This window comes from Prunus dulcis, chromosome 1 (genome assembly GCF_902201215.1).
Source record: "Prunus dulcis chromosome 1, ALMONDv2, whole genome shotgun sequence".
Taxonomy (NCBI): Eukaryota; Viridiplantae; Streptophyta; class Magnoliopsida; order Rosales; family Rosaceae; genus Prunus; species Prunus dulcis.
Genome location: NC_047650.1, coordinates 40947387 through 40974740, shown reverse-complemented (window position 1 = coordinate 40974740; position 27354 = coordinate 40947387). Strand labels below are relative to the sequence as shown.

General features: G+C 38.8%; 1 pseudogene; it reads left to right on the top strand.

Annotated features, from left to right (window-relative positions):
* The first annotated feature begins 1943 nt into the window (after positions 1-1943).
* LOC117614795 lies at positions 1944-3020 on the top strand (annotated as a pseudogene).
* Positions 3021-27354: the final 24334 nt, after the last annotated feature.

The following is a 27354-nucleotide window of genomic DNA, read 5'->3' as shown; positions in this document are numbered from 1 at the left end:
ATATGAAAACTATGAGAGAATATTTGTTTGTGGGAATTTTCTGTGTATTCTTCTCCTTGTAGGAGGTCATATTTATAATACAACGAAACCTGAATGGGCAAGTAAATAATAAATTCCTAAATCTATTTGCAGTAGGAAATCAGGAATTAAAGTAAATCAATTACAATTATAATAGGAATTCTTGATGTGTAAGGAACGTAAATCAATATCCACAAGTCACGCCAACATTTTTCACCAATATGACATGACAGCTTGATCTATAACGGTACTTTGCTTCTTCTTTTTGATAAGTGGTTAATTACTTTTTTTTTATTACATGTCTATTTGTTGGTTTCAAAAGTTAAGTTCGCAAGTAGACACGAAAAATAAAAAAGTTTGACTTAAAATCCATTGTGCATGCAAAATTCACTCATTTGCATCAACTGGAAAGATTCCATCCGACAAAACAAAACCAAAAAAAAAAAAAAAGTTTGATTCAACAAGATAAACTTAATACTTTAAAAAAAAAAGTTTTATTTAACAAGATAAACTTCATACTTTCAAAATGTGTAGCCTTTTATAGAGTTCATAATGATAATAGTTATTACCATTTAATCTAAATCTAATTCGAATCTGGAATCATTTTGTTGCATGCAAAAGACTACTCAAAAGAGTAATAATTTTTATTCGGACAAAATGAATCTCTTTATGAAATTTTTACTAAAGATTCATTGGTTAATTTATTAACACTTGGTACGTCAAGTACTTTTTGTGATACAATATGAAATTTTTTTTCACACTGTCACGTCCTATTATAAATTCTTATATTATAATACGGTGCACCATCTCAAATTTTAAGTTATTGAAGTTATGAATACAAAGTTTGGAGACTCATTTTTGTGTGTTTTTTAGATGTGTTCACAAAATGGTGCAGTCCGATTCACGACCATCATTGGGCTTGCCCTAAGAATTTATGCTTAATTGCTTAAGAATGGAAATGAACAAATCAAACATGCCATATATGTATCATATATGAATGAATTCAACACTACCACACTATTTGGTAAATAAAATTTGGTGAACAAATTTAATGTACCTAATTGTACTCAAGAAAAAAAGTAAGAACGAAGAGAAGACTTTAAGTAGGAAAAGCAAGTCCCATAATTACATCCACCAGCTAATTAACCACAAATGGGAGGATAGTGAGGAGCATCCACTGCTTCTAAAAATGAAGAGCAAGAAGGTGAAAAATGTAAAAGAAGAGAAAGTCATCATATGCACACAACTCTCTAAGGTGCAGGTGGAGGTGGGAAGTCTCCATCAATGTTAATGACAGAATGAACTCTTTGGTAGAATGATTAACTAATAGTCGGTAACTAATCTTAATTTATTGGTTGGTAGAATGAATTTTACTCTCTTTGGAAACGAATTTTATTCTCCATCGGTAAATGAAGTAGGAGTAATTTTTGTATGTTCATCCAATACAGACGAGACATGTGAAAATATTCTTAATATTGTTATCTCCTTTAACCATTCTTTGTAGAAGTCCTAATACCTGATCTTTATAATCATGATTTTTCTTTTTGCTAACCTAATTGAGATTTAGTTACTGAACTATTATATACATGCTTTTAATAGAATTTTAATACAACTCATATCCTTCCTGTTATTTACATCCACCTTAGCTCCAAGCTAGACAAATAAGGCTATGCATAATGCATTTAATTCCTTACCAAATTAGAAGTTAAAAAAATTACAACTATGGATCAGGAAGGAAGAAGCTAATACCAAATTTTAGTAAGATAATTTTCCCACTAGTGAAGATTTTATCAATTACCAACCTGCTTCTAATTTTTTTTTTTTAGTCTTTACCTACTTTTTCTACAACACCAGTTCATTTTCTCCAATCTATAAATAGACTTCATATCCCATGAAGGATTTTCATTCCACCCTCAAACCAACTCTCTACACAACAAGTTTGAGGCAACCTAGCTAAGCTAAGCCAACTGTGATGGAAGGTGTTCATTTTCTTATAAACACTCTTGCCATATTGGCATTTGCAACCATCCTTGTCTCTGCCTCTGACCCTAGCCCTCTTCAGGACTTATGTGTAGCACTTAATGACACCAAATCTGCTGGTATATATACAATATATTATGTACCATGTTATATTTTTCCCTACTATTTATTTTCACATTAATTATTTTTGTTAGGAATTAGGAATATTATGAAGATATTGGTTTTCTGTTAACTATTTATGCTTGGCTAAATGTGGTCCAAATATAATCATACATATAATATTGTTCACGTTAATGTATGCTGTCAACTTACTAATAGTAAAAAGTGTGATTGCTTTTTTTCTTTTGTTTTGTACAACCAGTGTTTGTGAATGGGAAATTCTGCAAGGACCCAAAGCTTGCCAATGCAAATGATTTCTTCTTTTATGGGGCTCCAAATTGCAAGAAGCACACAAAATCCACTTGGTTCAACAGTGACAGCAGTGAATGTGGACCAAATAGCAGGACTGAACACTCTTGGTATATCCCTGGCTCGCATAGACTTTGCACGAAATGGCCTAAACCCTCCTCATACTCACCCTCGTGCCACCTAAATCCTTTTAGTCTTGGAAGGAACACTCCATGTTGGTTTCGTCACATCGAATGCCGATAATAATCGCCTATTCACTAAAGTGTCGAACAAGGGAGATGTGTCTGTGTTCCCAATTGGCCTCATTCACTTCCAACACGTGGGAGAAGGTGACGCTGTAGCCCAAGCTGCCCTCAGCAGTCAGAACCCAGGAGTGATAACCATTGCAAATGCAGTTTTTGGTTCTGACCCTCCCATCAATCCTGAGGTTCTAGCTAAGGCCTTCCAAGTGGACAACAAGGCGGTTGAGTATCTCCAGAAACAGTTCTGGTACGACAACAATAATTAGAAGAAAGAAATTAATTAATTGTATGTGGAAAGCAGAAAAATTAAGGCCCTTGGTTTGGATGTATTAAGTTGGCCAATATGTTTTTCACTACCTACAAATTACTATGTATTAGCTGAAATTAGTTGAATAAGATGGTCGTTTATGTATGCGTATACCTCATCTTTCAGTGGATATTGATAGAAACATATTATTATTTGCTCTCTTCTTAATCTCATACTTGTAGTTTGGACATTTTACTTGACTGACAAATCGATAATATTCAACAAAGATATCATATAGAGGCTGAATGTTTTCAACAACTCTTCAGTCAAAAATCATGATCCATATATATAAGTGAAAAGCTTACACAGTGATCTGAAACTTCAGAGTAATTGTTGTTGTAATTCCGTACATATATTTATTTACTATTTCTTGCTTACATTGAGTCTCCATAAACTCTGTTACCCATTGTTTTCTGCATATTTTCTTAACAACTACAAGTACAATGACGAAATTGGGAAAATTGAAATTTCGGTGACCAAATTTAAATTTGAGCCTAACTCGAGTGATTGAAAAAAAAAAAAAAATTACCCATGAAGTTTTGGAATTATGATAATTTTTGGGTGAATTTGAAAACTAGATTTTAGTTTTCAATGTTCAAATTTCTTTAAGAACTTCTTTGGTAACTAATTTTACACTAAAATTGTTTATCTTTATTAGAGGCATTAGGCAATTATAGAATAAACTTCTTTAGGGGTTGTTTGATAATCATTTCATTTTTAGTTTTCAATTGTTTAACTTATTTTCTCTCTCTTGTTTTTTTAAGTGATCGGAAATTTTCGAGCTTTTCCGTATGATTTTTCAAATTTTCAATTAAGTCATATCAAATTCAACATGAAACTAGTCATTATGTGTAGACTAAGCTGGAACCCTTAATATATTTTGGAATTTTCAGAATATCAGCAGATTTGGTGTCATTAAGTGAGTCGACAATCTCCGTTACGTAGGTTCCACTCCATGGCGTTCTTTCTGATCTCTTTCCCTTTCTCACCCGACATTAATTCTCCCACAAGCTTCTCCACTTCACTCCTCTTCACATTGCTATCAATCTCCAAGCCAACTCCCCATTGAGTGCACGAGAACCAGCAGTTCGTCTGCTGGTCCGCAAAAAACGGCCATATAACCATTGGCACTCCACACTCAAGCTCTCAATGGTGGAGTTCCAGCCACCGTGTGTCAAGAATCCTCCTATAGATGGGTGGTTCAGAACTTCCTCTTGTGGTGCCCAACTAACGAACAAACCTCTTTGTTTCGTTTCTTGGGCAAATTCCGATGGGAGAATAGCAGTCACCCATGACAAGGTCAGGCCTAATTGTCCACAAAAAGGGCTTTTTGCTATTAGCAAGACCCAAGCAAACTCAACAAGCTGTTGGGGTGTCATAACAGTAATGCTCCCAAAATTAAAATAAACCACCGAGTCGGGTTCCTTGGAATCCAGCCATTATAGGCACTCAGGCTCTTCTTTCCAAAGGCTGGAACCGATCGATGACGATTGTAGACATGGAAATTTTGGTGAATTAAATCCCAATAAGAAAATAATTAGGGTTTGGTGGATTAAATTGTGGGCCCCATAATTTGCCCATGTGGCGTGTGACTCATCAAAATCGGATTAATTGTCAAAAAGTGACACATGACAACATCCGACGGAGTGCATCAAACGATTCAAAGTGAAGACAAAATTAAAGGAAAGAATCTTCTATGATTGAATCAAATATTAATCAAGTTAATCAATAGCAGATAATTTGGTTAAATTGCCAAATTATTGGAGTTGATTTTAAAATCAAATCAGAATTCCACAAAGGAAGGTTTTAAAGAGGGAAAGTTATTTAGGTCAAGCATCCTGCAGGAGCTTATAAATAGAAGGCCTCAAGACAAAAGAAAGGGTCAGAGAAAAAACCTAGCACTCAGAAGAAACAGAAAACTCTCTGCATTCTTCACCCTACTTTGGAAGAGCCACCAAGCACAACAAATACGTGCCGGTTCCTTCACCATAGAAAAATCCCAAACACCAAACAAGCTTCGTGCTACCCGTTTGATCAAGATCAAGTCTCTACGACCCTTGTATCAAACACAAATTTTCTTTAAACACTTTGGAGATCGAATCAGAGGATTCAATACAGAGATTGTAACCCTAAATTTCATAAATACAATATTATTTTGTACACGTGTTCTTGTCTTATTTGTCGCAGAAATTCGTGTTTACAAATTTGGCACGCCCGGTGGGACCATCTCTGCCTCTCATCTCTTTCTCCAGTTCCAAAATCAATCAACACACCAAAAACGATGGCTTCCAAGAAGATTCAATCCGTTCCCGCGACGAGAGGCAAAAGCGTGAGCGCCTCCTTCTCAAGCGGAGATTCTGCTGGGGTCGTCACCCGGAGCAAGGCCAAGGCGATATCCATAACTCGACATGTCACTTCCATACCGACTCAAGCCAAGGCGAAAGATGTGAACCGAAGGCGTGAACCGGTCATCAATTTGGCAAAGAAGACTATCGCCAGAGCGGATGAGAGAAACTCTTCGAACGAAGAAAAGAGTTTTTCGTGTTCGAAGAATTCAAGAGAACGCTCACTCTCGCCTGTTTCAGACGCTGACTCGAGCACAGGTTCATACCATGGATCCCCGCCTGACGACCAACAGAAGAAGATTGCCTCGGCGTCTGTAGGTGAGTCTTATTCTATGGCTATGCAGGTCATGGTGACGGGAGCAATGTCTATTGAAGAACAGCTGGCCCATATGAGCGAAGCGGTCACGAAATTGACGAAGATGGTCGAAGAGAAGGATGTGCAGATTGCTTCTCTCATTAACAAGTGGGAGACACATCAAGATAAGGAACCTAGTCAAGACGTGCATAAGAAAGAATCACATCATGAAGCTGAATCCAGCGAGAAAGGATTGGGTCATGAAACAGAGTCGGGTGATAAGTCGCACGAAAAAGGCAACACAGCCTCGGTGGGTTCTTTATCTATCCAACAACTTCAGGACATGATCACGAACACCATCAGGGCTCAATATGGTGGGCCTTCTCAAGATACATTTATCTATTCCAAGCCTTACACCAAAAGGTTAGACAACCTTCGAATGCCAACGGGCTATCAACCTCCAAAGTTCATGCAGTTTGATGGAAAAGGTAACCCTAAACAACATGTTGCCCACTTCATCGAGATGTGCAACAACGCTGGCACTAACGACGATTATCTCGTGAAGCAATTTGTCCGATCACTCCGAGGCACTGCATTCAACTGGTACATTGACTTGGAACCTGAGTCAATTGACAGCTGGGAACAAATGGAGAGAGAATTCCTCAACCGCTTCTATAGCACTCGTCGCTCAGTTAGCATGCTAGAGCTCACTAGCACAAAGCAGCGAAAAGACGAACCTGTTGTTGACTACATCAATCGTTGGCGTTCATTAAGCCTCGACTGCAAAGATCGAGTCTCAGAGTTATCGACTGTAGAGATGTGCATTCAAGGTATGCATTGGGGTCTGCTCTACATTCTTCAAGGGATCAAACCCCGTACCTTTGAAGAATTGACCACTCGTGCGCATGATATAGAGCTAAGTATCGCTAATCACGATGGAAGAAAGGAAATGGTGAGTGATCATCGAAATGACAAGTCGTCGAGAAATGGGGCAGACTCTTTGAGGACACGCATCTTGGAGTCAATGACGATCAGTGCTACTCCAATGAAGATTTCCACTCGAGGCAAGAAAGATGCGAGGAAGGCCGAGTCGACTCAAGATCAAGAACCACGACGACACACCCTAAAAGAAATGAAGGAGAAGAAGTATCCTTTTCCAGACTCTGACGAAGAAGGCATGCTGGAAGACTTACTTGAGAAGAAGGTGATTGAGTTACCTGAGTGCAAACGCCCTGAAGAGATGAATCATATTAACCACCCGAAATACTGCATGTACCATCGTGTCATCAATCACCCAGTGGAAAAGTGCTTCGTGTTGAAAGATCTCATCATGAAGTTGGCACAACAAGGAAGAATCGAAATGGATCTTGACAAGGTGGTAGAGTCTAACCATGCTACGATCTCGTTTGTCTTATCTGGTTCGGCACATTCCCCCTCACTTCAATCACTGGGGGCATTCTCTGAAACCCATCAACTCAATCCGTATGAGTGTGTTGGAGTGAAAAGTCAAAGTAGTGTCGATTCATTCGATGACGATAATGAAGGATGGGCATTGGCTACTCGGAAGAAGTTACATAAGAGTGCACCTTTGCCAAGAACTCCTCGATCAAAAAGATTTGTAAGCAAAAGAAGTTCTCCTCAATCACATAAAAGGCATAGAGGAAATGAATTATCAAATATGAACAAAATGGTTCCAAAAGATGAACTATTGAAACAAAGGTCGCCTAGCCCCATCATGCTACATGACTTCTTCCCCAAGGGATTCTTCAAGAATAATGCGTCGAGCACCTCCCGAGGTGAAAAACATAAGGAGGAAACTTCTCACTTCGCTTAACACAAATTCGACCAAGTGCTCATTCGCCTGCACGAGCCTAAATTGCACGAGGCACCAAAATGCTCCTTTGCCTTCAAGAGCCTAAACTGCACAAGGCACCAATCGCTCCTTCGCCAGCACAAGCCAAAACTGCATAAGGCACCAAACGCTCCTTCTCCAGCACGAGCCAAAACTGCACAAGTCACCAAAACGCTCATTCGCCAGCACGAGCCAAAACTGCATAAGGCACCAAAATGCTCTTTTGCCTGCACGAGCTGAAACTGCAGAAGGCACCAAAAGGTTGCTAATTTGCCTTGTCCCCTAGCTTGATGAGAACACATTTCCTTATATAGATGATAAGAAGGAATCTTTTGAAGTGTCCTTACCTTCCTGCCTTGAGAACAACCTGAAATTATGGCGAAGTAAGTTTGCTTTTATGAGGATTGAAAATGAAGACCAATACTAGGTAGGTTCGACCAATATTTTTCCTTTTAGCTAGGTAGGTTCGATGTTCCATTGTAACACAACTAACCCAGAACAAATTCACTAAGGATAATGAAGTTGATTTTTGTTTTTGTTTTCAAAAAGAGAGAGAGATCCATCGTCCATGTGCTATTAGGTTCTCAATCCTCATCAATAATGGGTCGGTTGATGTTTAACAAGCAAATCAGGGGATTGTTTAGTAACTTGCTTTTGTTTTAAAGTAAACTGTTAAACTTGTGACTTAAAGTTCGGATTGGGAGCTTCTTTTTTCATATTTTCTGTTTTGATAATTAGTCTCTTTCGCTTCAATTACTAAAGTTTCTTATTTTGTTAATGATTTCAACAAAAGCATGGAGAAAATTAGTGGCAATGTGTAAAAGCTCACATTCACATATGTCCATCCTTGCTAATTTAATTTTGCCCATTTTTTTTTTGTTTGAAGATAAAGGTATCTCATGTAATTGGATAAAACATATTTACCTTATTGTTCTTAGACAACCATGCCCTAAAACCTTAAGCTAAACACCCTCCCTCGTATGGAGAGGCAAATCAATAGGAGGAGAAAGGCAAACATATAAGTGAGAGCAAGTTGAAATCCACATAATTTAGTTCTTTGAAGAAATGTACGTCTTATTGCTGATTTGATATAACGTCTTTGGCCATCGAAGGACGAATTGCAGATATTCATAAGATTGTCCGTGTGTAGTAATATCTAATCCTTAGATAATGGCATGCTTAAAGAGTGAGATTTTAATCTAGAAACTACATACATGAATCCCCCTTTTTTTTCCCCCCTTGGTATGAGATTGGAAGATTTGTTATGAAAATCCTTAAAGGCTTGAAGCTAATAACTTGTAGGCCCCGTTTGGTTCAAGGAGAAGGAGGCTTGGGGATGAGAAATTAATTTCTTTCCCATGTTTGGTAAGTCCAGGCTTCAGAAATTGTTCACTTGCACATGGGAAAGTAGGGGTTAAGTCCAGGTTTGACTTAACTTGGTAGGTGCAAGTTGGATCTCTTCCTCCATTCCGAATGTTTCGGTCTAGGCTTTTTCGGATATGAACTTTGCCATATAGTTGGCGGTGCTTGTTTATGATGTCTGTTGTTCTACTCCTTCCTCCTGTAATCTTTCTGCTAAGGTATTGATTAGCATAAATGCCTCCCGTTCTTGTAGGCTTTCTTTAATCATGACGGTGGACCATATGAGTTGGATTAACATGCCTCCTTCTAGGCCACGTGGTATTATTGATCGGGATAGCAAAACATTGTTATCCCCATTGCAACTAAATTTTCCTCCCTTTCTAGGGCATTTTCAATTTTTCATTCAATTTTTTTTTGGGTCTGATCCTTTTAGATCTCTCTTGCCATCTTAATGTCTAGTATTTTTAAATCTCAATGTCACTTTCCAAACTGAAAAATCTATTTTCAACTCTGCCTTTATTTTTCTTATGTATTAATTGAAATGAGACATTGTTAAAGATGGGCATGCTCGTATTTGATACTCCGATATTCTTACCGATACTCCGATACTCGTATCGACTTGCCGATACTCCTATTGTCTTCCAATAATGTTAATTTTAAAAACTTCATCTGTAAGGACCCATCCTCTTCTTCTTGATATAAGTTAGGTCTTCATTTCATTTAGGAGAGAATAACAAACAAAAAAAAGAAGAAGAATTAGGAAGAAGGAATTAGAAGCTATCATATTGTTGATCCTTTTTTCCGTTCGCCGTTCCTTTTCGCCGCCCACGGGGGTCATCTTTGCTTGGAGAAACGAAGAGGTTTAGTTAGATCAACACCAATGCCCCGATTAGATGGTGTTTCTTGGCTCACAGAGAGGACTCCTTCAATTTCTGAACAAAATTGAAAGTTGAATCAGTTTGCCAAAAGCGAGCGGGCCCAGTTGAGGCCATATATGTCAACTTTTCTCAATTCTGATTCGTGGTGTTACCTAGGCGTGCCACTATTGGGTATAGGACCAACCTAATAGACCTGGTATGGATGCTTATGATGGTTAATTTTGATGGAACTTACACGTCTTTTTCTAGACTTCTTCTCAAGCCATTGTGCTCCGGGGGGGTAATAGCCTGGATTGATTCTTTTCTATGCCTCAGTTAAGAGGACTTCAATATTCTTTCCTTCGTGAGTGTCAACCTGACAAGTATGAGCGATACCTGAACAAGTAAAAGAGAGAGAGAGAGAGAGAGAGACCAAGATCGTGGATAGTAAGACCCTATCTGGGTTTTATCAACCAGTTAAAATATCTATATCGCACGGGCTGGATTAATAGTTAATTCGGGCCCAAGTCAACTTCCTATCCCTCCTATCGTTACTATTTCATTCAGGCCCCAATCGCTTTTCATCCCGAATGTTGGTTCTTTGGACTTTTATAAAAGGACGAAGGCGGGAATTCAATTTTATATACTAAAATGGTCCATAATTCATTTTTAGTTAACTAAGTGGATTTATTTAAGACGATTTTTCTGCAACTTATACTTGGTATAAGTGTAATTGAGATTAAATAACAGAACCTTCTTCAACTAATCCATCAATTATCTTTAAATCAGAATTACAAAGCAAGGAAAGAGAGACTGGAGATTTCTCAATCCAGTTAAGTGATTACAAGAATTGAAACAGATTACTTTTAAAAGAAAATCATACCATGAATATGGCAGAGCTACGAGAGATAAACACAGGAGTTGTCGTCTGGTTATCTAAAGAGAGTAGGCAGATTGCTATCTTGAGAGTTTTTAAGTGTTTTTTGAGACGTTGCGTTTGATTTTGGGGAGAGAGTCCCCTTCTTTATTTATAGAGGAGGAAGGAGCTTATAATGATGGAAACTGCGACAAGACCTTTGGCTTGTGGTTCAAGGTCAGCTGTTGGTTTGTTGATCTTAACTGGTTCATAGAGGGAATGATGGAGGGCTTCTGTCAGGAACCGTCAGTTTTCTTTGTGAAGCTCTCTTGATTTGACCCTTTCGTACTAGAAGACCTGGCTGGCAATTTGATCCTCCTCTGGTTTTGGTGGCTTCTGTATGACTTGTTTTCTTACTGGGAGAGAAGGAGGTCAAGTCGTTATTAAATGTGATAATCCCCTTCAGCCTCTCACGTGGGCCTAGGAAACACGTTTATCGATTTTTAACCTTTAGTGCGAGATAAGGATATGATCCTTCACAGTTTGGGGCCTTCCTATCGATTTATTCCAAAAAGCCCTTAAGAAAGAGATGACTTTTTTGAGAAAAAACAAATGTTAATGGGCCTGGATTTATCTTCAAAATATTCTTTTAACCCGTTAAACCATTTTTAGTCCATTTACTAAAATTGGGTACAAACACATATTACCCATGATGACAAATTAACAGAATAAATAAAACGAAAGAATGATTTAAAAAAAAATTATATATAGAAATCGAGCGTGGTAAATTGGCCTATCTCAAGACTTATACAAACACTGTACTGCCTCTTAAATTCCCAAAAATTGTCTACATAGTAGTTTGTAACCTTCAAATCCTTAATTTCCAATTTGAAAGCAGTGATTGTAATAACCCAAAACAAAATATCCTAAATTAATTATTAATTTACACTAGAAGAAAGACGATTTTGCCCTCACATTATTTAATTGGGAAAAGGTTAACTTTTTGACCGAGAAGGAATTTGACAATTCCACTTACTCCGTTGTGTAGAGCACGACGAAATGAGTCCGTAGAAGCGGAGTGGACTCGAATCGGAGTTGTAAGGAATAAAATACGGTCAAAATACCGCGAAGGGCAAAACTGTAATTTGGACAAAAAGTCAAATTTTATCTCTTCTCTCTCTCCTCCCTCCCACGACGCCTGCGCCCCCCCTTCCCTTCCGTTTGATCTAGCCACTGCCACCGACCACCTCGACCTACGGCGTCGGTACCGTTGGAAACGCCTCGCCCCCGCCGTCGCATCCCGACCGGTCTCCACCCTTGCGCCCACCGGAGCTGGCTTGAAAACCAAGAAAACCGACCGGTTTTGGGCTAAACTTCCAACCCTTCGTTCTCCTTCAATTCTCAACAAAATCTTTCGAGTAAGGTATGGATTCTCACCTATTTTTCGTGCTCTAGCTGATGGTTGGACAGGTTTTCATCGATTTTAGCCGTAGATGACTCAATTTTCGACTTGAAATTCGGCCGAGTTTCGGCCTCCGTGATCGGCCGTTTTCGGCCACTTTTTGGGGTATGTCCAAGAACAAAAGTGGCTCCAAATATGGTGTTATACCTAGGATAGGAGTTTGGAGCCGTGGTTTTGAGTTTTTCTGGCGAGTGGTTATCGCTTTGGACACCCAAGCTGCCGGCGCGTGTGGCGGCGCGTGGGTGAGGGTAGTGTATTGACTCTGTGTATTTTTGCGATCCTCATGTTGTCACGAGCGTGTAGGATTTCACGGATCTCGATTTGGATTCCGTTTGAGCCCCGAACGAATTTTCCATATTATGCGATTTCCGGATGCAGTACCGTCGAGCCGTTGGATCGCACTCAATTTCAGATATGTCGTTCTACATGATTTTCAGGATCGTGTAGGATTCAACGGATCGCGAATCGACGTCCCGTATACTCCGAAATCTCGAACCCTGGGGCTAGGGTTTGGAATTTAAGCGATTACACAATTGTGGTCGATCTGACCATCCAATTTGGGCCAAACCAGCAGGATATGGGTTTGTCTCTGTGAGGAACCTTTAGGAAATCCCAGATCGGCCATTGGAGGTCATGGACCCCACGGGGTTCCGGATCGACCGGTTTGGCGGTTTATCGCTTCTTGAGGTCTCAAGTCTTCTAAGACCGTTGTAAATGTCTGAAATGCAAAGTGGGCATAGGATTTACTTTAAAGTGAGTGCACGCCTTTCTAGGAGCCGGGGGTCAGGGTTTTTAATTTAGTACTTTTATTGAGCAGTTTTATTAATTTAATATTCATGGTTTAATCAGGCACCAGGGGCCAGATCGAACCACATGAGGGACCTTCAAGGGGTCCAGCTAGCTCGGACCAGAAGTGAGTGGAATTTTCTTTCATAAATGTTTTATATAAATGAATTTCATTATTTGATCTTGAATAAGTTTTATTGACTGTTTTTCCGAGCATGATCTGTACAGTAAAATACTTTTATTTATATGCTGCTTAGTTAAATATGCCAAAGTGATATAAAAATCAGAATTTGATATTTATATCTGAGGAAATAGCAGCTTAGTTCAGTTTTATCAAATTACAGTTAATTATCAGAATTTTCTAAAATAGTTTATTTTAAAACCACCATGTACCCAGTTGTGGTTATTACCCTCAGTTAGACCGATGTCTACGGACATCCAGTTTATTTTCAGTTTTGTCAGTGCACTTGACTTTTGCCTTACAAGTTTCGGGGACGGTCGGACCGTGAGTGCCAGGATTTGCAGCTCGGTTTGACTTGGTGTCGCCGAGGTCTGCTAGGATTTGCAGCTCGGTTTGACTTGGTGTCGCCGAGGTCTGCCAAGATTTGCGGATCAGGCTGACTACGGTCCCCTGAATCCTGCCAGTGCGGCTCGAGTTGACTGTGTGTCACCGAGCCTGCCAGAGGATCAGGCTGACTGCGGTCCCCTGAATCCTGCCAGTTTGCGGCTCGGATAGACTGTGTGTCGCCAAGACCTGCCTGGGGAGTTGACGGATTTACAGGGGTACACCTAGGTGGTAGTTTTAAAGGAATTTCAGTGCTTTATGCAAATCTTGATTATAGTAATTTTATGCAAGTTTTCCCTACATTTGAGCATGTTTTACATCTGCATATATATATATATATATATATGTTTATACGAATGCTTGTATTGAATACAGTCGAACTTCAGATTTACATACCTAATTGTTTTATATAATGGGGGTTATTATGTTCACATATTATGTTCTGGAACTTTCTTTTTGTCCACTCACACTTTCAAATGTTTTGCGCCCCCAAGCAGTAGCCGTGCACAGGAATCCACCACCGGACCTTCTTCTAGCTCCTGCGCCACCCACGAAACGTAGGATTTTGTTGTAAAACACTTAAATTTTTGTAAATATTTAGTAACTGCTCTGATATCTGGTTAGAGTGAAAACCAGAACAGTTGGATGTTTTATTTACTTATTCTGGCTGTTGGTGCGAATATAACTGCTTGTTTAACATGTGAAAATTTTTGGGTTTGAACAAATTACAGGGGAGACCCTGCCGAATTTTCGGTAGGAGTCTAGGGAAGTTTTAAAACGTAGTTTGTAACAGAAAGGGTAAAAAGGTCTTTTGTGCCCGACATTCGCCAAATGTCGGACATGCACAGGGTCCGACTCGAATTCCAAAGTGGAATTAGGATCGGGTCCTGTCAGATGAAATCACACAAGAAACATTTCGATTTCACATAACTCACTATAATGAAAATCAAACACTAAAACAGGAACTCTATTTTTTCTTCACCAAATTTCTAGTTAATCAAAATGAAAATACCTAAATAGTACAGTTTGGACCCTTATACTAGAATATTCTCTTAAATTTGTAATGCTTCCATGATTTTCCCGGCTGGAAAACAAAAGAAAAGAAAGTAAAGAGAAAGGAAGTGAGAAAGCTGAATTTGAAGACGTAGCTTGTTCAATCGAGGAGTATAGCATTACATGAAAGCCAAGTCTTTTTGGCTTTTTGGCGAGAGGAAACTAGGGCATGAAACTCTGAGAGTAGCCAGACGAATTGAAAAGTTTAGAGTTTTTGGTTTTGGTAAATAGAGTTGGGAGAAACTGATTCTTAAGGCACGAATTGGGAGAGAATCATAATCAAAGTCGAAATCACAGTCTAGCTCAAAATCAAAGTTTAAGCGAAATCAAAGTTGAAATCAAAATTGAAAATGAGGCCTAGCCAAGGAAGGAGCCTCAGATAATGCCTCAGTTTTTATTTTAGTGCAGATAATTTAGTAAAAACACATATTATTATGGCATTCTTCAATTGCATATGCGTGCATGCAACGAGAAATTGCCATTAGTTCACTGGCGTACATCCTTGGTCACTCTGGCCCATACATTGCCTGGTTCAGTTTTATACTCGTATCCAACTATAGTTTTACAATTTGAAGTCTCATTTTGTAACATCACGAATTGGAGAAAGGACTTTTTAATCATTTTCTCTTGTTGACATAGTTATCAATAATCTAAATTTTTATTTATTTATTTATTTATTTTTGTTATTTTTAAGAAAGAGAATTTATTAATAGAACCAAAGACGTACAAAGAGCAACATGATATAGTAACTCGTTAAAACCTTCCTAGGACAATCTCATGGGACAAATCCCGGGGAGAAAAGAGTACCACATATGTCATGGACTAACAAGAGAGTTCAATTCTAATCGCTTTATGGACCATTACAATAAGAGAACAAATCAAAAACGAAAACTAACAAAAAGAACTCCGACGAGAACCTCAACTAGATACCAGCATAGTACACCCACATGAGAGGACAACAGAAACCCCAAATAGTAAACCCACAGGAGAGGACCGTAGAACATCCCAACTGTCAAAAAAAAGCCTTCTATGAGCAAAGTCATTGTATTTTGACACCCATACAAACTACAAGGCATACCATAAAAGAAAACAGGAGAGAACACAGAAGGAACACAAAAACAACAATAAAAGAACCCCTAAGAAGCACTCCACTTCAACTCAGAACCTGACAAAGAAAACTTCCTATGGCCAAGCATGGTTCTTTGGTAAGTGCAGAGTAAAGAAGAGCACCGCATCCAATAACTATCACTAGTGTCGCTACTGCCGCTGTCGTTGAAATAGAGACAAAAATCAGCCACCAGATATCACAACTCTCCCGATAATAGACACAATCCAACGTCACTACCAGTCACCTAAAACACTGCAAAAACAACCAAACCAAACAAACAAACAAAACCTAAATCCAAACAGATCTAGACTATATGGGGAGGGGAATGGGAAGAGAAGAGGGCATAAGAGGAGGGGAAAGATGGGAGAAAAAGAAGGGAAGATGAGGAGAGAAAGGAGAAGATGGGCGAACGGGGGGAGGGGCAGTGGCCACCTCCCCCTTTAGTTTCCTTGTGGTTGGTTGTCGGCAAGAAGAAAAAGGACCAAAATGCAGCTAGGGTTTCCCACTCAAGAATCTAAAAGTTATACGTATAGAATTTTGATATATTTAATAATAAGCTGCCATTATTTTATTAGAATAATAATATTAATATTACACATGATAACGAGGCCTAACCAAGGAAGGAGCCTCAGATAAAACATCAGCTCTTATTTTTGTGTAGATAATTCAGCACATATATGGTATGGCCTTCTTCAATTTCATGCCTGAGGCTTGAGTAGTTCTTGGCGATCCGACCTGCCCACTTCACCGCGTTGGGCGAAATCGGTAAGTACTTTCAAGTTTCCCTTGTTATCTTGCGCTTTAGCACCCTCAACCTCGATTTTATTGTCGCCCTTGTCGCCCCCATCAGCTCTGTTGGCGAAGTGGGTTAATCCCGACGTGTTGCCGCTGTTGTTGCTCAAATCGAACCCTTTAATTTTAATATCATTGGTTCCAGTTCCAGCCATTGTCTCACTGATTGATTTTTAGTTGGGATATCTGTGTCTTTGCTTTGATTATTCATTGCCTCATGGTCTCCTTTTATAGTTGTTGGCATGCATATATGCAGAGGATATCCTTTTCTTTGGATGGTCGATCGATACCCCTCTGATCATGATACAGATTCTATATTGATCATTATCATAATATTCTTCACATATATTTACATGTATATCTGCTTGGAATAATATATCTGAGTATAAAGGTTGCTAATTTGCCTTGTCCCCTGACTTGATGAGAACACATTTCCTCATATAGATGATGAGAAAGAATCTTTTGAAGTGCCCTTACCTTTCTTGCCAAGCTACGTACTCTCTCTGCCTGCCTTGAGAACAACCTGAAATTATGGCGAAGCAAGTTTTCTTTTATAAGGATTGAAAATGATGGCCAATAATACAGAATATTATAGATCATAAGATTCTTCACGTATACTACAGTACTGTCGTTGTGGCCTTTCTTTTTCTCTTTTTAGCTAGCTAGGTTTGATGTTCGATTGCGTAAGTAAGCTGAACTAATTCAACACAACTAATCCAGAACAAATTCACTAAGGATAATGAAGTTGATTTTTGTTTTCAAAAAGAGAGAGAGATCCATCGTCCATATGCTCTTAGATTCTCAATCCTCATCAATAATGGGTCGGTTAATGTTTAACAAGGAAATCAGGGGATTGTTTCGCAACTTGCTTTTGTTTTAAAGTAAACTGTTAAACTTGTGACTTAAAGTTTGGATTGGGAGCTTCTCTTTTCATATTTTCTGTTCTGATAATTAGTCTCTTTCGCTTCAATTACTAAAGTTTCTTATTTTGTTAATGATTTCAACAAAATCATGGAGAAAATTAGTGGCAATGTGTAAAAGCTCACATTCGCATATGTCCATCCCAGCTGTCCATCTTTTTTTGTAAGCATGTTTACCTTATTGTTCTTAGACAACCACGCCCTAAAACCTTAAGCTAAACAATAGGAGGAGAGAGACAAACATATAAGTGAGAGCAAGTTGAAATCCACATAATTTAGTTCTTTGAAGAAATGTAAGTCTTATTGTTCATTTGATATAAAGTCTTTGGCCATTGAGGACGAATTGCAGATAATTGTAAGATTGTTCGTGTGTAGTAATACCTAGTCCTTAGATAATGGCATGCGTAAAAAGTGAGATTTTAATCTAGAAATTACACGCATGGATCCTTTTTTTTTTTTTTTTTTTCCTTGGTATGAGATTGGAAGATTTGTTATGAAAATCCTTAAAGGTTGAAGCTTATAACCTGTAGGCTCCGTTTGGTTTATGAGAAAAATGGCTTGGGGATGAGAAATTAATTTCTTTCCCATGTATGGTAAGTCCAGACTTGAGAAATAGTTGTCTTGTACATGGGAAAGTATAGGGGAAAGTGAAGCCATCCTCCCCCCTTGGGTTTTGTTTTCCTCCTCATAGGAAAGTTTGGGAAAATAAGCAAATTACCCAACATTAAATACACATTTTTCATGACCATATTGTCAGCGCAAAATCCATTTCACAACTAACTTCGTACGAACCTAAATTGTCCGATTTCATGGACCAACCGATATCGGATTGAGTCCAAAACTTGGGGAACATCATAATATTGTGGGAGGAGTCATTTGGTGGGTTTTGAGTGAAATCCAATCTCTATAACTATAAAATACACCAACCACTCCATTCCAGAATGAACTTTGTACGAACCTGAACTGTCAAATTTCAACAACCAATTTATATCAGATTGAGTCCAAAACTTGGGGAACATCATAATATGGTGCGAGGAGTCATTTGGTGGGTTTTGAGTGAAATCCAATATCTAGAACTATACAATACACCAACCACTCCATTTCAGAACAAACTTCGTACGAACATGAATTGTCCAATTTCATAGACCAATCGATATCGGATTGAGTCCAAAACTTGGGGAACAACATAATATTGTGAGAGGAGTCATTTGGCGGGTTTTGAGTGAAATCCATTGTCTAGAACAATACAATACACCAACCACTCCATTTCAGAACCAACTTCGTACGAAACTGAATTGTCCGATTTCATGGACCAATCGATACCGAATTGAGTCCAAAACTTGGGGAACATAATAATATTGTGGGAGGAGTCATTTGGTGGGTTTTTAGTGAAATCCAATCTCTACAACTAGGCAATACACCAATCACCCCATTTGATAACGAACTTCATACGAACCTTACTTATTCAATTACGTGGACCAACCAATAGCAGATTGAGTCCAAAACTTGAGGAACATCATAATATGTAGGGAGGAGTCATTTGGTAGATTTTAAGCGAAATCCAATAGCAAAAACTATGAAATACACCAACCACTCCATTTCACAACGAATTTCGTACGAACCTGAATTGTCCGATTTCAGGAACCAATCGATATCAGACTGAGACAAAAACTTGGGGAACATCATAATATTGTGCGAGGAGTCATTTGGTGGGTTTTAAGTGAAAGTCAATCTCTAGAACTATGCAATACACCACCGACTCCATTTCAGAACGAACTTCGTACGAACCTGAATTGTCCAATTTCATGGACCAATCGATATCAGATTGAGCCCAAAACATAGGCAACATCATAATGTTGTGGGAGCAGTGATTTGGTGAGTTTTGAGTAAAATCCAACTGCCAAAACTAGGCAATGCACCAACCACTCCATTTCAAAACGAACTTCGTACGAACCTGAATTTCATGGACCAATCGATATCAGACTAAGTGCAAAACTTGGGGAACATCATAAGATGGTGGGAGGAGTCGTAGGGTGACTTTTGAGCGAAATCTAATGGCTAAAACTATGCAATACACCAACCATTCCATTTCAAAACGCACTTCGTACGAACCCAAATTGTCCGATGTCATGGAACAATCGATATCGGATTGAGTCCATAACCTAGGGAACATCAGAATATTGTGGGAGGAGTCATTTGGTTTTTTTTTTTGGGTGAAATCCAATCTCTAGAACTATACAACACACCAACCATTCCATTTCAGAACGAACTTCGTCCGAACATGAATTGTCCAACTTCATGGACCAATCGATATCAGATTGATTCCAAATCTTGGGGAACATCATAATATAGTGGGAGGAGACATTTGGTGGGTTCCGAGTGAAATCCAATCTCTAGAACTATGCAATACACCACCCGCTCCATTTCAGAATGAACTTCGTACGAACCTGAATTGTCAAATTTCATTGACCAATCGATCAGATTGAGCCCAAAACTTGGGGAACAACATAATGTTGTGGGAGGAGTCATTTGGTTTTTTTTTTTTTAGTGAAATCCAATCTCTAGAACTATACAATACACCAACCACTCCATTTCAGAACCAACTTCGTACGAACCTGAATTGTCCGATTTCATGGACTAATCGATATCGGATTGAGTCCAAAACTTGGGAACAACATAATGTGGTGAGAGGAGTCATTTGGCTTTTTTTTTTGTGTGAGTGAAATCCAATCTCTAGAACTATACAATACACCAACCACTCCATTTCAGAACCAACTTCGTACGAACCTGAATTGTCCAATTTCATGGACCAAACGATATCGGATTGAGTCCAAAACTTGGCGAACATCATAATATATGGTGGGAGGAGTCATATGGTGGGTTTCGTGAGAAATCCAATCTCTAGAACAATACACTATACCAACCACTCCATTTCAGGGCGAACTTCGCACGAACATGAATTGTCCAATTTCATGGACCAATTGAAATCGGATTAATTCCAAAACTTGGGGAACATCATAATATTGTGGGAGGAGGCATTTGGTGGGTTTTGAGTGAAATCCAAACTCTAGAACTATACAATACACCAACCACTCCAGTTCAGAACCAACTTCATACGAAGCTGAATTGTCCGATTTCATTGGTCAATCAATACCGAATTGAGTCCAAAACTTGGGGAACTTCATAATATTGTGGGAGGAGTCATTTGGGGGTTTTGAGTGAAATCCAATCTCTAGAACTATAAAATACACAAACCAGTCCATTTCCGAACGAACTTCGTACGAACCTGAATTGTCCAATTTCAAGGACCAATTGATATCAGATTGAGTCCAAAACTTGGGGAACATCATAATATGATGGGAGGAGTCATTTGGTGGGTTTTTAGTGAGATCCAATCTCAAGAACTATGCAATACACCAATCACCCAATTTGATAACGAACTTCGTACGAACCTTAATTATTCAATTACGTGGACCAATCAATATCGGATTGAGTCCAAAACTTGGGGAACAAGATAATATGTTGGGAGGAGTCATTTGGTAGATTTTGAGTTAAATCCAATAGCAAAAACTATGAAATACACCAACCACTCCATTTCACAACGAATTTCGTACGAACCTGAATTGTCCGATTTCAGGAACCAATCGATATCGGACTGAGACCAACACTTGGGGAACATCGTAATATTGTGCGAGGAGTCATTTGGTGGATTTTTAGTGAAATCCAATCTCTAGAACTATGCAATACACCACCCACTCTATTTCAGAACGAACTTCGTACGAACCTGAATTTTTCAATTTCATGGACCACTCGATATCGAATTGAGCCCAAAACTTGGGCAGCATCATAATGTTGTGGCAGCAGTCATTTGGTGAGTTTTGAGTGAAATCCAATCTCTAGAACAATACACTATACCAACCACTCTATTTCAGAACGAACTTCGCGGGAACCTGAATTGTCCAATTTCACGGACCAATCGATACTGGATTGAGTCCAAAACTTGGTGAACATCATAATATATGGTGGGAGGAGTCATATGGTGGGTTTTGAGAGAAATCCAATCTCTAGAACAATACACTATACCAACCACTCCATTTCAGAGCAAACTTCGCACGAACATGAATTAAGATTGATATCAACACCTGATTAGTTAATAACGAACATGAACTATGCAATACACCAACCACTCCATTTCCTATACAAACTCTAACACCCTTCAACATCTAAGTCTTGTTTTTAAAACATTGATATCAACTCTCCCTATCTTGGTTCGTTTCAAGATGTAAGAAAGAATTTGTTCTTGCATACGCTTCACTCCATTTGGTTACTTTGCAGTTTCCCTCACATTTAAAAGTAAGCTGTTACCTTCAAAGCTGTGATAAAATTGGTTAAAAATGGCTCGGGCAAGTGTTGTTTTGCGTAGTCCACCCATCCCCAAAGCTATGTGAATATCGTGTCAAATGAGTGAAGCCTTTTTTTTCTATTATATATATTGTTTATAAAATTGGGGGGGGGGAACCGTAGAGCCGAATGGCTATACTTATTTTATCCGCGTATTTTATATGTATATATATATATATTTATATTTATATATAAAGGCCGGCCCAAGGCCTAAGCACACGTGGCAAAGAAGCCTAAGCCCACGTGTCAAAGTGGTAAAGCCATACAACTTTTAAATGCAAAAAAGGAGTATAGCCGCACGGCTATACTTTTTTTTAAAATTAAAAAAAAATCATATAGCCGAGCGGCTATACTATATATATATATATATATATATGTTGTAAAGTATAAAGTAGTGGAGCCCACTTACTATTTGTTTGTAGACTTTGGTGCATGATTGTATTATAGATTCACGGGTGTGTATTGTAGATTCACGGGTGTTACTCACCCTTTGCCTATAAAAGGCTTCTCTCTTATGCAAAGAAAATATAGGATCTGAGAAGAACACAGAAACATTCAATGAGTAATGAAATCAGTTTCTACATTTTCTCTCTATCTCAATTCCCTCTCCAATTCCTCTAGATTTATAACACGTTATCAGCACGAATTCGCTCTCAAATATACAAGGTGAATTCCCTGATGATGAACCTAAAAGACTCCATAACCAAGTCTCCCTTGATCATCATCGTGGCTCAGCCACCTACCACCAGAACCTTTCATGGATGCCCACCAACAACTCAGCCTGCAAGGGCTCCATAGCAGAGTGCTTGGCTGCAAGGGATGAGGAGTTTGACTTGGACTCTGAGATCAACCGCCGCATCTTAGCCACCAGCAAGTATATCAGCTACGGTGCGATGCAGAGGAACACTGTCCCTTGCTTTAGGCGTGGCGCCTCCTGCTACAATTGCCAACCCGGAGCTCAGTCCAATCCCTACAGCAGCGACTGCAACGCCATCACAAGTGCTAGTCTCCTCTTCCTCTCCTTCCAAAGGTCAACTATGAAATCTGGCCTAAGAACCCTCCATCTTACAGAGAGTATAGCCTTCTCACAAACACAGAGAAACATGACGAGGCCCTCAACGGAGCCGATGAGGAGGATGAGCCAGCTGGAGAGCTTCTCTGGCGAACCAGGGCTGACGGCGAAGAGAGCTTCTCTGGCGAACCAGGGCTGACGACGAAGACTGCAAGTCCTCTCAACTGCTCGCAAGAGCCATGTCTCCGGTGGCCAGGCCGCCTGGCTTCCCTCAGCTCGAAGACGGAAGCTCCGCGGAGATGATGTCTGCGCAGGAGACGACGCCAGGGCACTGGAGCTCGAGGGAGGTCTTGCTGCATGCAATGGTGTTGAAGCCGTCACCGGCAAGAACGTGCATGGTTGTGGTGCTCTGTTTTGGGGCAGAGAAGGTCGTCTTTCCATCCTTCTCTAAGTGTTTTAATTTTGAGCTGCCTAGGTAGCTAGCTGCAATAGCTGGGATGCTTTCTAGTGTGGACCTGCATGGGCACACATGGCTGGACCAGGCGCTCCTCTTTTTGTTTGTATGCTAGCAATCATGAAAAGTTATCTCCCAACTAAACTTCAACCCAGCACCAATCCAAAACAAAGAATTATTGCCAGACATGCGAACACCCACCGAAATAAAGGGATAAGTATCCTGCCTCACTCTATCTCCTTTAATTAATTATATTATTTAATACTCCTGACCAGTGTAGCTTGCAGGTAGAAAGAATATAAAATGATTTGATATATCAATATAATAATATCATACTATTTGATTGTGGTGTTGATATGAACCCACAAATAATTGTCTTTATTTTATTCATCCCGCAATTATTTTATTTACTGTATGGTGTAGGTTTATTACCCATACAAGCACATTTACTTTATCGTAAATTTACTTTAAAGGGTGGTGCGGGTTTATCGTCCACGCCTTTACTGCTTTACTGTTATTTAAATGTATGGAGCAGAATTAGTGCCCATACAAGCACGTTTACTTTACCGCACATTTACAGTATGGTGCGGGATTAACGTCCATACAACAATTTAATTTATGAATTTACTTTACCGCACATTTAAAGTATGGTGCGGGATTAACGTCCATACAAGTAATTTATTTACCAGTAAATTTATTTTATGGATTACTTGTGCTGTATGATGAGTTTTTTACAGTATACAGATCAGGACCAGAAGTTCCTTGATCCTCATCATACAATTACATCAGGACTTGAAGATCCTTGATGATGATATTGATATGAGAGCTGGCAGTCTCTCCGGTACTATATTTGTAAATAAGAGATCGGACTTGAAGATCCTTGATCCTTGACATGTAAATAAGGACCTAGAGTTCCTTGATGATGTAACAGTACCGTATTGGTTAAAAGTGCCGTACACATGAATATTAACTGTACTGGCAAATGTACTGTACATATGAATAGATATGTATTCATGACTTGATGAATAGTACTATTCACATGAATAGTGACGTATGCATAAATATTAACCATTTTGGGTAAACCGTCACTATATACAAAAAGGAACCTGCAGTTCCTTAAACTCATGGATGAGCAATTAAATGAGATGCCAGAAGTTCCTCAAAATATGGACAATTATGTAAGGGCTTGAAGTCCCGAAATATGTATAGAAAATTGTAAAAATGTCCATACCATGAGAATATGTGATTTTGGCCCGAAGTTCAAAATCTAAGGGGATTGAATATCCATACCATGAGAATATGTGATTTTGGCCTGAAGTTCAAAATCTAACAGTGTTGAGAACCTAAAGTTCCAACAGTTAAATGGACAACCTTTGAGGTATTATTGCAAATTGTGGTACACCACATATTTCTTTGGCATAAGAGAATGATGAATTTAATAAAGTTCGATTTTGTTATAATCGACACCTCAAGGAAGAAATATATTTTGTGAATTTCGGTTGTTAAGAATACACCGTGAAATGGATAATATCAGTATAAACTTCAAATGATGAATTGAGGCTCCCCACATATTTTGTTATATCTGGGCCGGAAGCCCATGGATCCAAATATATGAGAGATCCTAAAACTTGAAGTTGTGGGTATATAGTAGTTAATGCTCTTCACTACTATATTGTGATATTAGCGTGGCTTTTACTCAATTCATATTTCATGTCCATTTGAAAATGGCGAATAAATTATGAGTTTGGGTTTAACCCAGACCAAAAAATTCTGGGCTCACATGCATGGAAATATGAGAGATTTGATGTGGTTATTTGAACCTATAAGGCACAAGGTTCCAAACTGTCATTTTGAAAAGACGTAAAAACCACAGGTGCAAGTTTAAGAACGTGCGCAATTATTATAACAGGAAATGAGCATACAACAGATAGATTTTTACACCTGCAATGAAGGTGCAGGCCCTGTAAAATCTATAAAATTACATTATGTTCTGGAAGCCTCTGAAGGAAGAGGACGGCGCCTCTTAAGCTTAGCCATGAGCCTCTCATGGTCTCCCAAAATTCTTTCATTTGAGACCTGCAGCATGTCTAGCTTTCTCAGTGTATCAGCAGAGTACGAACTCACCAGTTTCAACAAGGAATTATTCTCTCCTTTGAGTTTCTCAACCTCTTTTTGAGACTCATGAAGCATTCTTTGAAGAGAATAATTTTCAGTTGTTAGCTTCTGAACCTCGTTTGCTCTAACACGCAAACGATCAGCCAAGTTAGAAACAGAAGCAGCACTCTGAATGCTAAAAGCCATTGAGTCATCAATAGCCTCTTCCTCAGACCTCCCTGTCAACAACATTTCATCCATTGGAATAATGAAATTCCTAGCTACTATGACAGCAGTAGCATCATTCATCATCACAGAATCATTAACTGTGAGATGACGATTTTGGGATACAAAGGATGGGCGCCAAACTTGGGCGTCACTGGTTGTTGTGGGAGCATCATTTAAATTGAAATTATTTGGGTTGGAAGAAGAGGAAGCCATTTTAAGAAGGTTTCGAAGAAACTCTTACAAAAACTAAAGTTTCAGAAAATGAAGGAAATTGAGTTGAAACGAAGTTGAGTTGAAACGTATTTACTCCAATCAAGTTTTGCAAAGGCAATATCTATAGACGAAAATGTGGCAACTTTTCAGGATTCCAATATCTTCTCGAATCCCCACATTATCTTTTTCTTTCGCAAGAGTCCAAAACTTCACGTGGCCTCTAATAATGCCTGTCGGCACTTTCGGCGTTTTCAAGTATTATTTTCAAAGCCAATCTTGCTTTACGGATTTCACGGAGCTACTTTTTCAAAAGTATCCCGAGAATCTCGCAACTTTTTCCTATGGTTAATTTGAAATTCACCGGTTCTACCTATTCATTGTATTTTTGTATAAATGTGTTACTAACGAAATTTTCTTTGCAGAAGACATCCAGTTTTCCCATACAAAATGATGCTATATCTACTTGTTTTTCTTATCATTAAGCACTTAATATGCATGAGAAGCAAGACTATCTCTGATCATCCATTCAGGAAGCAAGACTATCCCTGATCATGTTTCTGCAAGATCAGGGAATTGTGAAGGCGGCCTTATGCTCTAATCTCCTGAGGTCCTTCTAGACTAGGAGAATTGAGAGCTTGTTTTCTGCTCCCACCGGCTTCCTTCCTTGATTGATGAGCTGCTTGTCTGCTCCCACCAGCTTCCTTCCTTGATTGCTTACCTTATCTTGCAATCAATATCACAATTTTTGTATCTTTTATTTCTTTCTATAACTCTATGTTCATAAGGGATTTTATTTCTTTAGAATGAACATCTGAAGAAAGAATCCATGAAGTGATCCTAACTCTGAGGGTTATTTGTTTTTGACAGAGAAAAGAATTGTGATTTTTGCTTTTGCAGGATATAACTAGATCATCAAGCACTACATTTACTGGGCCGATACAAGCTTGAATGATACTTGAGAAAAGTTTCTCCCACCTAAGGATGTAAGCAATACTTGTGTTATTTTATGCTTATATACTTATTTGATATATTATCTTGAAAGGTAACCAAATGGGGAGATAAGTCCGTTCCAAAAGAATGGCTTGTATGTATCCATGAATTATTAATGCAAATTTTACAAATTGCAAGTTGGATACATTGATAATACACTGCACAAATTAAAGTCCCATAAGAACAAAATATGGGTATAGCAGTGATCAATATGATGCACGCCTATTGCGTAGCAAATGATGTGGATTGAAGTCCCGAAAGGACAATCCTTTGACATGTCAATATTGATATTGTGCACGCCTAATGCGTTGCAAATTGTATGGGTTAAAGTCCCAGAAATCAATTGACATGTATATATTAATCTGTGGCATGCATGCAGCATGCCAGATATATGGTTCTAAATGTTCCAACTCCCTAAATGGAGATTATCCACGCCCTACTATAACATAACGCTCCATTGGAGGTTATAATCCACATTCTCACATAATAAAAGCCCCCTGTAGTGGCTTGGGTACCCAAAAGCAAAGAAATGCTTATAATTGATGCATGCGCATGCAAATGAGAATGATGGGATCATGAATTGATGAATGACAAATTTTGATTTTGGAGTAGCTACTCAAATCATCAATGGGCTGTGTTGATTGGAACCACGTTCAATTATTAAATGTCGACAATATCATTGGCCAAAATGGAATGAGGCAATTCCATTATAGATGAGAATGAACGTGAAAGAACAAACCCACAGTACGAACCC